The sequence below is a fragment of the Podarcis vaucheri genome (genome assembly GCF_965113315.1).
Source record: "Podarcis vaucheri genome assembly, chromosome: 3".
Classification (NCBI taxonomy): domain Eukaryota; kingdom Metazoa; phylum Chordata; class Lepidosauria; order Squamata; family Lacertidae; genus Podarcis; species Podarcis vaucheri.
Window position 1 is genome coordinate 88,595,170 of NC_138761.1, and position 12,722 is coordinate 88,607,891.

General features: G+C 42.6%; 1 long non-coding RNA gene across 1 annotated transcript in view; it reads left to right on the forward strand.

The window, feature by feature from the left end:
* LOC309529962 overlaps positions 1–12,722 on the forward strand; it is a 104,613-nt gene that overhangs the window by 21,788 nt on the left and 70,103 nt on the right. The window contains exon 3 of the long non-coding RNA XR_014218560.1: positions 5,506–5,666. This is a non-coding gene — a long non-coding RNA (uncharacterized lncRNA). The remainder of the gene's footprint in view (positions 1–5,505; positions 5,667–12,722) is intronic.

Here is a 12,722-nt window from a genome sequence, read left to right on the forward strand (position 1 = left end):
TAGTTATCATTTTAGAATAATGGCATTACTCTACATGGTGTTGTACAGAGTAATGCATGCCAAATAAAGGTCCCTGTAGGTATAGGGCGGTATACAAATTTAACAAACAAACAAAGGGGTGGTGCACCCTTTTAGTTGAGGGGCTACATTCCCTTCTGGATAAACTTCCATAATCTACACATGTAAGTTTAATTAAGTAGTTAATACCATAGAGTAAGCAGTCCTGCCCGGCATATTTATGCCCGCTTCCCCTCACCTTGTTCCCTCAGTCTACCTGAGAAGCTCAGTTTGATTGATTGCTCCAGCTCAGACTGCACAGCTCTCACAAGCCACTCTTGAGTTCCTATACAAAAAATTTAGGCACTTTCATCAATTTGTAACTAAGCCATGTTTTACTGCCTTTGCAACTTTCGGAAGCACATGAATCCAACCATTGGGACGTTTGTAAGTACTGTAAACCATTTTTAAGTTGCCCAATGTGTGGTCTTTTCCGTGCTAGGGGAAGAGAGGAACTATGGAATGGCATATTTTAAAGGCCTAACAGCCTATATTTCCTCACTTTACTTTGCTGCACATTTTGTGATTTTAAATCTCTGCTGGGGTTCTCTCACCCAAGGGTATTTGCCCCAAACGTGGATCTTGGCATCCAGGGAATTTTCCATACTATATTATATATTTCCCCCCATGCACCAACAGATACAAGAATCGCACCTAAACTAAGAATCATATTTTTGTCACCAATTCTGCATACATGAGTAAGATATGTGCATAGGGATATCATGGGTAGAAGCAGAAGAGAAATGTCTGCTCCTTATAATTTGCTCAAAATGAAGGTTGTTTTATAATTCCATCTTGCAAACTTATTTTCCCACTCACGAACTTTTATTATGACTCTCGTTGCATCTTCTATGTGAGCAATTTTCTGCATTTCACATCAGCCGCTGATCATCCTAGGTAGCAAATGTTGCTTGTTATTCATTCAACTGATAGAAAGCACTTCTTTGCCTCCCATGAGCTGGAGAATGCTATAATGAACCATTCTATGGTTCCAAAGAAGAAGGGGTTGTTCCTGTGTTAAGGGCAGATTTTAAATTGTACATAAATAGGAGCAGGGGGAGTGCTGGAACCCCCAGCACAAATGGCTGAGCCACACTAAGAGAGGGAGGATATGTCTACAGGTAAAAGCTGGGAACAATTAAGTGACATGCTGCATTGCTCTTATCCGCTAAAGTAAAATTCTAATTTGGATTTCTCTGAGAAAGTGACATGTCTGAGAGAACAAAACACCTTGCTTTCATCCTAATGCTATCCTGCACTCATCATTTAACACCCACCCAGTGATTGTCTGTTTTGTTGCAAAAAGCAGCTTTGTATCGTGCATTAAAACGATTATGCCTTTGTAGACTTGTGCTAGAACTCTCCCTTGCATATTTCAATTCCTGTTATAAATATATTAAAAGTTATATCATCTGCCAGCAAAGTTTTAAGATACTACAAAGACTCAATATATACTTTTGGAACATTGTGTAACTAATGGTGCCTTCATAACAGACCTGGGGGAGGGGTGGGATTCGTGGCAATTTTGAGACTGCAATTCTATACCTACTTAACCTGGGATAAAGTCCCCCTGAACTCAGTGGGAGTATCTGAGAGTAAGGCTGCATTCAGACAACAGTTTATTTCATTTCCCTAATCTCCACAGTTTATTTGAGCTTTCTCTCAATGTAAAAGCCGCATCCAAAAATCTAGCAGAATATGGTTTAGCACTAGTTTCTGTGTTAATTGTTATGAAAGTATTCATTTTTTCTTAATTAATTGTGCTTTGTTGTTGTTGTGCTCATGCAAGTTTAGATTGTCTCTCCCATTTTACTGTTATAAACGATGAGTGGAGGACATGATCTGGCTGGGAGCCTGGGTCTGGAGCTCCCCAGCACACCACAGGCCATTTTGACTGGTGGGAGGGCCACCCACCTCTCAATCAAATGACATCACCATAAAGTCAGGTGACCAAACAGTATCTCCCTCCCCCACTGCCTTGACTCCCTTTAAAATTTGCAGATGACACCAAACTGGGAGGGGTGGCTAACACCCCAGAGGACAGGATCACACTTCAAAACGACCTTGACAGATTAGAGAATTGGGCAAAAACAAACAAGATGAATTTTAACAGGGAGAAATGTAAAGTATTGCACTTGGGCAAAAAAAATGAGAGGCACAAATACAAGATGGGTGACACCTGGCTTGAGAGCAGTACATGTGAAAAGGATCTAGGAGTCTTGGTTGACCACAAACTTGACATGAGCCAACAGTGTGACGCGGCAGCTAAAAAAGCCAATGCAATTCTGGGCTGCATCAATAGGAGTATAGCATCTAGATCAAGGGAAGTAATAGTGCCACTGTATTCTGCTCTGGTCAGACCACACCTGGAGTACTGTGTCCAGTTCTGGGCACCACAATTCAAGAGGGACACTGACAAACTGGAACGTGTCCAGAGGAGGGCAACCAAAATGGTCAAAGGCCTGGAAACGATGCCTTATGAGGAACGGCTAAGGGAGCTGGGCATGTTTAGCCTGCAGAAGAGGAGGTTAAGGGGTGATATGATAGCCATGTTCAAATATATAAAAGGATGTCACATAGAGGAGGGAGAAAGGTTGTTTTCTGCTGCTCCAGAGAAGCGGACACGGAGCAATGGATCCAAACTACAAGAAAGAAGATTCCACCTAAACATTAGGAAGAACTTCCTGACAGTAAGAGCTGTTCGACAGTGGAATTTGCTGCCAAGGAGTGTGGTGGAGTCTCCTACTTTGGAGGTCTTTAAGCAGAGGCTTGACAACCATATGTCAGGAGTGCTCTGATGGTGTTTCCTGCTTGGCAGGGGGTTGGACTCGATGGCCCTTGTGGTCTCTTCCAACTCTATGATTCTATGATTCTATGATTCTATAAAAGAAAATGGTATTATGTTGGCCACTTTCCAATACTCCAGTATCTATGGGACTAGTTGTATATTTTTGCTAGATCAACAATTTCACATTTCATGGTGGATGTCATTCAAGGTTGGTGATTTGTCATATTTTATTCTGTCTATTAGGCTTAGGACTTTGTATCTCATCACCACTCTGTGCCTCAGTTCCTCTGGCTCCCCTGCTGCAAACATTCATTCAAGCTCTGGGAATCTACCCTATATCCTCTGCTGTTGAAGACAATTGCAAACAATTCATTCCGCTTCTGTGTAGTCTCCTTTTCCTCCTTGAGCACACCTTGCCACTCATCTGCAAAACCAGGCTGTGGGCTGCTTTTTGTTTCTATAAAGGGTTGTTACGGGGAATCAAAGGTAGATGCTCCCTGAACCTTCCTAATCGGCGAAAAATAACATTGCATAGAAAAGAAGACTATAAAGCTATGTGTATGTATCTGCTCCCTCTGTTTTTTACTAAAACTGAATACAATAGCAAATACAGGGAATAGGCAAGGATCCCCTGGCTATAGGAAGTAGGGATAGGAAGTTCCTAGTGTGGTCTCATGAAGAAGGGAAATAACTCTGTTTCCTTATGGGATGAGTTACATAGAAGAAAAGGAGAGCGATCTAAAGAAAAGGGGAATGAGCTTGAGGATTTTAAGCATTCCTACCACAGCACATTTGGGCACTGTGTACAGAACTGAAGAGGAAATCTAAGAGGATAATGTCATTTTCAAGGCTTACTACTGAAGCTTTGTGGGCAAACCCTTGGTGCTGGCATCTCAACATTTACCAACACGAACGACTATTCATTACAGCCCCGGTAGGGATGGTCCTTCTTTGAATGATACTTTGGTCTTGCCAAAGCTCTTAAATGACCAAGTAGCACACCTGTGCAAAAGGAATTGGGTGAAATGTAAGTCATTTGCATATATCCCAAATCCTCACAGCTTCCAAAGGTAATCCCACTTAACGTTTATGAGGATAGCCACACCATTGCTTATTCCCTCTGCTGTGCATGCACAAGCCCTTCCTTGGCGCAGTCATAATCACATAAAAACTTTAGAAGTTAAGGTGTTTAGGGGCAGAATTAAAATGACAGCAAGGCGGATCACTTTGGTAACACCATACTATAAGTAAGGGCTTTTAACTGCAAAACACAGACTTATTCATATTGTCAGTTGCTAAGATACTGATACATGGTGTTAGCTCTGTTGGATTCATCCCAGATGGTTACCTGAGCAATAGTTTGTAATTTAATTAATTACTGTCCAGTCTGCTCCTGCTATCTTTTATTTTATTAAGTTAGGCAACTGCTCTTTTTTAAAAGCTCAGCTATCCTTCTAGAGTAATAGGGGGTTATTTAACTCAATCTGAATCCATTTACAATGAGTATCACATTCATTTTTCATCAACAAAGAACTACCAAAGTTGAGTGGCCGCTTTTTCTTTTTAAAAAAGAGACATTTCCTCACTGCTGTGTCTGTGTCTCAGCTAATTGGACACCTAGCTTTGCCAAGCCTTCTAGAAGATTTAGACCTCTTCTAAAGGAAGCCTTTAAATTACTTAAATCCTATGCCAGGAAGGTACACGAGAAATTTGATTTCCCCTTTATATAGTCACAGGGAGAGAGAGAGCATGTTTGAAAGACTCACACATTATAATCATATTTGTTACTTGTTGGTACAATTGTGCAGCCATTTCTGTTGTTGGGAAAGGACCATAGGACACATTCTGCATGCATAGTGTACCAAGTGCAATTCCAGCTCAGGCAGGGCTGGAAGACTCCTGCCTGAAAACCGCTGCCCATCAGTGTAGACCAGGGTAGCCAACATAGTGCCCTCCATATGCTGTTGGACTACAATTCCCATAAGCCCCTATCAGCATGGTCAGTGGTCAGAGATTATGCTAGTCTACAACATCCAGAGGGCAGCACCACATTGGCTACTCCTGGTGTGGTGCATGTGTATTCTGTACAGTGGTACCTTGGGTTACATACGCTTCAGGTTACATACGCTTCAGGTTACAGACTCCACTAACCCAGAAATAGTGCTTCAGGTTAAGAACTTTGCTTCAGGATGAGAACAGAAATTGTGCTCCGGCGGCGTGGCGGCAGCAGGAGGCCCCATTAGCTAAAGTGGTACCTCAGGTTAAGAACAGTTTCAAGTTAAGAACGGACCTCCGGAATGAATTAAGTACTTAACCCGAGGTACCACTGTACTCAAGAAAGCTAAGGCCCTGTGCACAATGCAACCTGGAAGTAAATTCTCTTGAACCCAGAGAAGATTACTGAGTAGGATTGTGTGGTTAGCGTAAGAAGCTGACCTGCAGTTCTGTGTTTTCCCAGGATGTCTGGAAAAGGCATAACTGCCTTCATTCTGCGTCTGTTCGCATGTGGTGCCTTGCCTTCAACCTACACTGATGATTTGATCAATTAGTTAATTAATTAATACAGCTATGGAGATTGCCAGTTGCTGTTTCTATGTTTTCTGTATAATGGGAATGAGTGGAGTTGAGTGCTTTTCTTTTCTTTTTAAAATAAATTGAAGAATTGAAGAATAGAGCTGAAGAATCTGAAGGTCATTAAATGCAGTTTACCGATGTAAGGCAGAGGATGATCATCTCGCTATCGCTCCTGCGCTCCCAAGGCCCCCCAGTGCAATCGAGGCCACAGTCTTCCACGCAGAGAGAATGGACATGCTGCAGAAAGGTACCTGTGGAGCTAATAGTTTCAGGTCACTCGTGCGAGAGATGCCAGTCACATTCAACAAGAGGGGGAAAGAAGGTTGGTGGCAGGCATACCTGTGCAGAAAACCAGGGGAGAACTTGACCTCCAGGATGTTGTTAAATTGCTGATCATTCAAATTACAAGAATGAAATGTCTGTTCCAGTTCTCGTTAGAGCTCCAGAGCCATAAATAAGTCAGACTCTTAAGTGACTTGGTGCTTGTTGAGGGCCATTTCGAGAATGCACCACAGGAAGAAGGCGTGATTATAAATAGTGCAACAGAGCAGCGCAGGGAGACATCACTTTTCAAAAGATGCATTAGGGTATATTTACTCACAGAACAGAGGGATGATGCTAAACTATGAATATGTTCTAAAGATAATTCACTTCTTTATTAACGACCCTTTGGAGTGATAATTCTCCTTTCTGTCTGGCTTGCAGGATATGGTGTGTTGATCTATTCTGGTTCAATAAAGAGGCTTCGTTTGTGTTTAACGCAGGCAGCCTTGAGAGGAAATGAATGCTCTGCTGCTGAAATTAATGTTGAATGTGGCTTGGAGCTACCTGCAAATTCTGCTTTCGTAAAGTGGTTGCTGTGTACCGTTGGCTCTGAAGTTCAGAGCCTGCCTGCCTAAATGAAGTGCAACATACAACACGCCTTTTCGCTTTCCCTGTCTTGCATATCTTTATATTTTGCTCCTTTCTGCAATAGAAAGTCATTTTGGTGCTTTTCCGGGGGTGTCAATGAGACGGGGAGTGGGGTATCACTTATGTGTGTTACGTTTAAGTGCAGTGCTTTGCCATCTTGCTCCCATGAGTCTCAGTAGCAACAATGTGTGGAAGTTTGTTTCACTGCTAAAAGCCTGCAGTCAAAGAAACTGGTTGCTTAGTTGCAAATCCATACATGAAATTTAGACAACTGCCCCTCCCTTCTCATCATGCATTCTTTCTTGGGCTATGCTATCTTTTTAGAGATGTCAGGTCACAATGCTGATTGACTGATGAAGCCATAGCTGGTACAATTCCTGTGTTGTGGGCCTGGATTCAGCACCTTGCAACACTATTTGAGTTCTTTGGGGGTTTTTTTCTTGGTTCCACAGCTCATTTCCCCCTCAAGTTCCTCCTTGCAGGTTGCTACTTTTAGCTACTTTGCCTTTTGTCTCAAAGGCTCTAGCCTCTTAGATCCTCCAGCTATTAAGCACTATGAGGTCTTTGCAGAGTTCCTTCTGTGGTATATCACTCCTTGCCCAACCTCTCTCCTGCCCCTTTCCTCAGACATGCACATTCGGTTTGAACTGATAGAATTATAGATGGTGCACCTCCATATGGTTTATTTATGTAGATTTAATAATCGGTTGCTATGTAAATTTCTACCTCTAATTTCCCCCTTCCATTTTACAACACTTTCCCTTTTATGTTCTGCTGCACCTGGGCCTGCAATGTGTCATGCATAATGAAGACAATTTGGTGTGATTTTCAGTTTGATACAATGGGACTCTCAAGGTCACTTTTGGTAACAGCTTTATGCAAAAACTAGCAAAATGCCCACCATTATGATAAATACAGTGGGAAATAGTGGTTGGGTTGTTTACTGATTCTCCTTGGTTATCACCCTTTTCCTCACCCCTACATTGATCAAACATGGATTTGAGTTGTGAGTTGTTTGAGGGTATTTTTCAGGCTACTGAAAGGGTGTCCTGAAAAAATTGTGTTTACATTTATTATACACCCACTTAGTTCTGTAGGTCAACAAATCTGACGAAAGGTGGTTATTCATTTAGTGACTCCAGGATTGTACTTTAACTGTTTTTCATTTATTTCAATCACTTCTTGATATTGTGGGAGATTTTAATTATTTTATTGCAAGGCAATGAAAACTTGCGAATAGAAGGCTTTTAAAAATAAATAAATCATGATCTTCAGGTCACACATATTTTGACATTTTACAGCCTGACCAGTCAAAATGACTTCAAATCCTCTGGCTACTCATTTGAGTTGGTGAAAAAAAAACCATTAACAGCCCACCTCCTCTGCTAACATAGCAAGTTTGCTTTTTCTCAGGTGTATTGTCTTTGCATATTATATTGTTGTAGATCATCATCCTCTGTTGCTTTGTTTTGAAAGGACTTAATGAAAAGCCATTGGCAAAATCACTTCACTCTGGCCAGTATTTTGCTTTATTTAGTTTGGTAAATACATTGCAGATTATTTATCCCTCGTTAGATGAATGGGAGACTTCCATTACCTTAATAGCTTCATCATCATAGCTATCATTATCATTTTTAAAAAGTTTGCTGAAATTAGGATTACAAACTGCATTTTCATCCCACCCTTCCTCCAAGAAACTCAGGGAAGCATGCATGGGTTTCCTTTCCTATTTCGTCTGCACAACAACCTGCAATGCAGGCTAGCCTATGAGAGAAGTGGGGGCTAAAGTCACTCATTGAACTTTGTGTCTGGGGATATGAGCATGGGTCTCTCCTGTCCTCATCTGACTCACCTTGAAATCAGAGGGGTCAACTTTTCATTTCAAAAGCATTGTCCTGTTGGCTGGGCAGATGACATGTACAAGATAATCAGAGTCAGGAGAAAGCATTGCAAGGAAGGCAGGTCTGGACCTTATTGGCTTTTGAGATTCCAGTTGCTGGACCAGTAAACCATTGATTTGCTGGTTTCCTATAATAAACAACCTTCCTATTTAATTCTGCTTGGGAACCTAAGTTGAAAAAGTGGCGGTGTTCGTCTGCTCTCATTTATTTGGCTCCCTAGGAGAATATTTGTGTCTCCTTGCATCCCACCATAAGTGCTGCATGAACCATCTAATTTGAATCTATTTGAAAATAGCAAATTGAGGTGGAAAGGTCCCTTTCTGAGAAGATTTAAGGCGCAGTTTTTCACAGGACTTGTTTTCATTATATTACATCTGCAAATCTTCCTAAGAGTCCTGCAAAGGTCCTAGCACACATGATTGAATGTGTCCTTATTCCACACCAAACAAATTGAAGTTATTTCAATAGTCTGAAGATTAGATAGCATTTTCAAAGGTTATTCAGCATTGCAATAGATGGCCCTGCTTTTCTCCCTCTCTGCCTCCCTCCTTCCTTACTTTGTGAGTTCAGGGGCATGCTAATTAGGGTATGTACCTTTGTGTTCCTAAATAAAGTTCTGCAAGGAGTAAATATTTCTATAAATGTGTTCACCTTACTTTTACAGGAGGCAAGTTGAGTTTTGCTTCTTTGATAAAGCAAGAAGGGAGGTGAGCCCATAATGGCCTGTGCTTGTAGACTGGGTCAAGAGCTGAAGGGTGAAGGCAGTGTCACAATCCATGGGAAGTTAATAGCTTTCACAAGTGTGCAAGCATATGTAACTTTCTCTGCATAATGGAAAACAAGAGTATAAGTAGTTTAAGGGCTTATCCACACTTAGCTTTTTCCCCTGCTCTTTCCGGGCATAGGAACCACTCCTTAGCTCACGCTAGACAGTTTCCAAATCCCTGGGCGCATTTATACTGTTATGCACATGCCACTTCCCCAGCAGTGCTTAGCTGAATGTGGTTCCTTAGAGACAGAATTAGATGTTGGCTCAAAAGGTGAGTGTAGGTGGAGGAATACTACTTAACACCTTCCTACCTACAGCACTGGAACGTAGGTGGTGCTGTGGGTTAAACCACAGAGCCTAGGACTTGCTGATCAGAAGGCTGGCAGTTCGAATCCCTGTGACGGGGTGAACTTCCATTGCTTGGCCCTTGTTCCTGCCAACCTAGCAGTTCGAAAGCACACCAGTGCAAGTAGATAAATAGGTACTGCTCCGGCGGGAAGGTAAACGGCATTTCCGTGCACTGCTCTGGTTCACCAGAAGCGGCTTAGTCATGCTGGCCACATGACCCGGAAGCTGTATGCCAGCTCACTTGGCCAATAAAGTGAGATGTGCGCCGCAACCCCAGAGTCGGTCACGACTGGACCTAATGGTCAGTGGTCCCTTTACCTTTACCCTTTACCTTACCTACAGCATATCCATTGCCCTACTTCAGCTTTCTTCAAAAGGAAGTGCCCCAAGATGGGCAGCATCCTAAGATGGCTTCATATCCTGACAGCTCTTGCCCTGCCTGCCACTCTGTCCCATCAAACTGCAACTTCTCTTGGTTCCTTTTCACAGATGCTCACAGACCTAGCCTGCATCTTCCTAAACTGGGGTGGAGAGTGGGGAGGAATGCCAGCTACCCTGCTGAATTTCATAGCCCATTCAGGTTCCCCAACTAAAGATGGGTCTGACAACTTGGCGGTGGATCCTTTTGTTCAAACCCCAAACAGTGATCCATCGTTGTTTCAACACAGGCCCACAACAATGCAGTATCTTCCTTCCACAGCTCTCAAAGGGATTCTGCTTCACCTGTATGATGTACTTTGAAGGCCAGGGTCCAGCCCTAAATCAAGCAAAAGTGCCTCTGGGCATATACAAAGTGCATCTCCCTCTTCAACATTAGTTTATTACCATCCACCTGGAATTAGGAAACTGGGACTGATGTTCCAATAAGCTTGAATCTTGGCAGTTTCCCCGCTGCTAAATTTCCTCAGCCTCACCCACTTCCCTGGCCTCAGTAGCTAAAATTAGAAGGGCAGAATTTCCAATTCATAGTGTGAGTCCCTGGCAGGCTTGAGTCCTGGCATCTGTTCTATAAAAGAAGTGTAGTCATTGGTCAATGGAATGGTCCAATCAAATGGGAAGCTGAGAGAGACTCCCTGGGTGAGACTTACTGGTAGCCATAGTGAATGTCCCAGTGTGTTTATTTATGTTGTTGCTTATTTCACCCTCAGTCTAATCGGAGCTCAGCTATGAAAGAATAAAGCACCTGAGCTTTAAAAATAAATTATTGCAAGCCAAACACTTTAAAAGATAGAAAATCCCATGTAGCATCAATCACTAGAATTGGTTACTACAGCATTCCTTTGGACCACAAGGAATTGCTTGTACAGTTTCTCTTAAGCAGGTGAAATTTCAGGCTCATGCCGAATTAAACTCCTTAATTGGAAACAGACCATTTTCATTAGCTTTATGAAGGTTGATCAAGGGATCCATTATAGAATAAATTACTTCCCTCCCCTCTGAATATCAAATTTAAACATTTCGCTTTCACCTTCAAATACCTACACTTTTGTTGTAAGCTTGTACCTAAAACCCAAATCATTTTATTTCACTTCAGTATGCTTTGTTGGCTGGGGGAACCCAGCCAGATGGGCTAGGTATAAATAAATTATTATTATTAGTTCAAAAAATGTCTCCTCCAAGAAATAATATTTCTCCCACCTTCTTCTCTTAGCTGGGTATGGCTGAAGATCTGAGGCTGTGTTAGACTGTGACAGAGGACCTGTTAAGAACAGGGAGACAAAATATTTGGGAGCTGCAATGCCAGTACTTGTTTCCCCACCATCCCCTGAATGAAAGTATGGCAGAGAGGAAGAGTTTAAACACCCACTGTAGCCAGTGTAGTGGTCCTGAGATGGTTGACTCCTCACGTTTAAGGTTTTTAATAAGGTGTTGGGAGACGGAGCTCTCAACTCACACGTCGCTCCTGCCATAGGGTCCAGTGTTCCCATATATTTGCATGCAGTATATTTACAAATGTACAAATCCACACATACGCACAAGGGCATAAGCATGTGGTCATGTGAGAATCATTGCCCTCACTTATGCATCCGGAAGTTTGACTTGGCATCATGTATCCTCTCTGCACCCGCATTCCTACAATATTTCAGCCATCCATATTATACTCGTTTCTTAATTAGGGCTGCCAGTTTAATCGGTAGATTAATTAACTAAAGCTTTCATTGATTAACCAGTGGGGACTAATTTTAATTAGTGAGGGCAAATTTTAATTGGTGAGGCTGAAAATGAACAGCGCAATTGTTTATTTTTTTTTACCCGCAGCTATTTTGGTTGCAGCATATTACTATTATAGGCTGGAAAGAAAAAGAATGTATTAAAGACGGCCCTTTGTTCTAGCAATGAGCTTTTGCTTAATAACTTATTTCCCCTTGTGCTTCAGTGTATTATTCACTATGTAGGGTCAGTGATGTAAAAATTCTGTAATCTTTCATTTTTTTAAAAGGGTTTATGCAGTTTGCCATATTTACGTAGACCTAATGCGCCATCGAATATAATGCGCACCCTAATTTTTGCGATGTAATTTAGCCAGAAAAGGTGTGCATTACATTCAAGTTAATACAGTATGTTCTGCTTTGCGGCTTGTTGCTGCTGGTTTTCTATTTGGACCCTGCCACATGGACAATTTTGTTTATTATTATGTTCATATCCCACCTTACCCCCAAAGAGCTCAAGGTGATGTACATTGGTTTCTGCCTCCCGTTTTATCCTCACAACAATCCTGTGATGTTAGGTTAGCCTGACTGGCCCAATTTGAGCTTCATGGCTGAATGGGGATTTCAACCCTGGTTTCCTACCATAGGAACCAACTCCTAGGGGCTGTGGGGGCTTTGGCCCACATAGTAAAATATTTGAGGGTGCCTGGCCCCCACAAAGCTGATGGGCATTCCCATTCAAATGGTGCGTGTGTGCACTGCACCTCTGCCTCCTTGGAAATGAAGGAAGAGTTTAAGGAGCTGGCTCAGTGTTGGGCTCATCCCCACATGCCTCTTCAGAATGGGACAGTTCTTCACTGTTGGGAAAAGGTGCCTGAGTCATCTCAACTGGTTGTGGCCCTGCACTTGGGGGTAACTGGAGGTGGGTCAATCTCCTGAAATCCTGCTCAGCCCTTCCCCTGAATTCAAGTATCCACCTCCCAAGCCGGTGGTGCCCTCCCTGGGGTCAGACTCCTCCTGAGGTCCTGATCTCCCATACCCCAACCCCCTAGGACCTTCCCTCAGCTCAGTCTCCTCCAACTCCCTGATCTCACCCCACTCCTCATCATCTGAGGCCCTCTCCACAATATTTCCACAGGGCACGTGGTATTCGTGCAGTGACTGTAGCATGAATAATGCCTTTAATGTTTGGGGCACTAAGAATCTGTAATGGCCCAGAATTT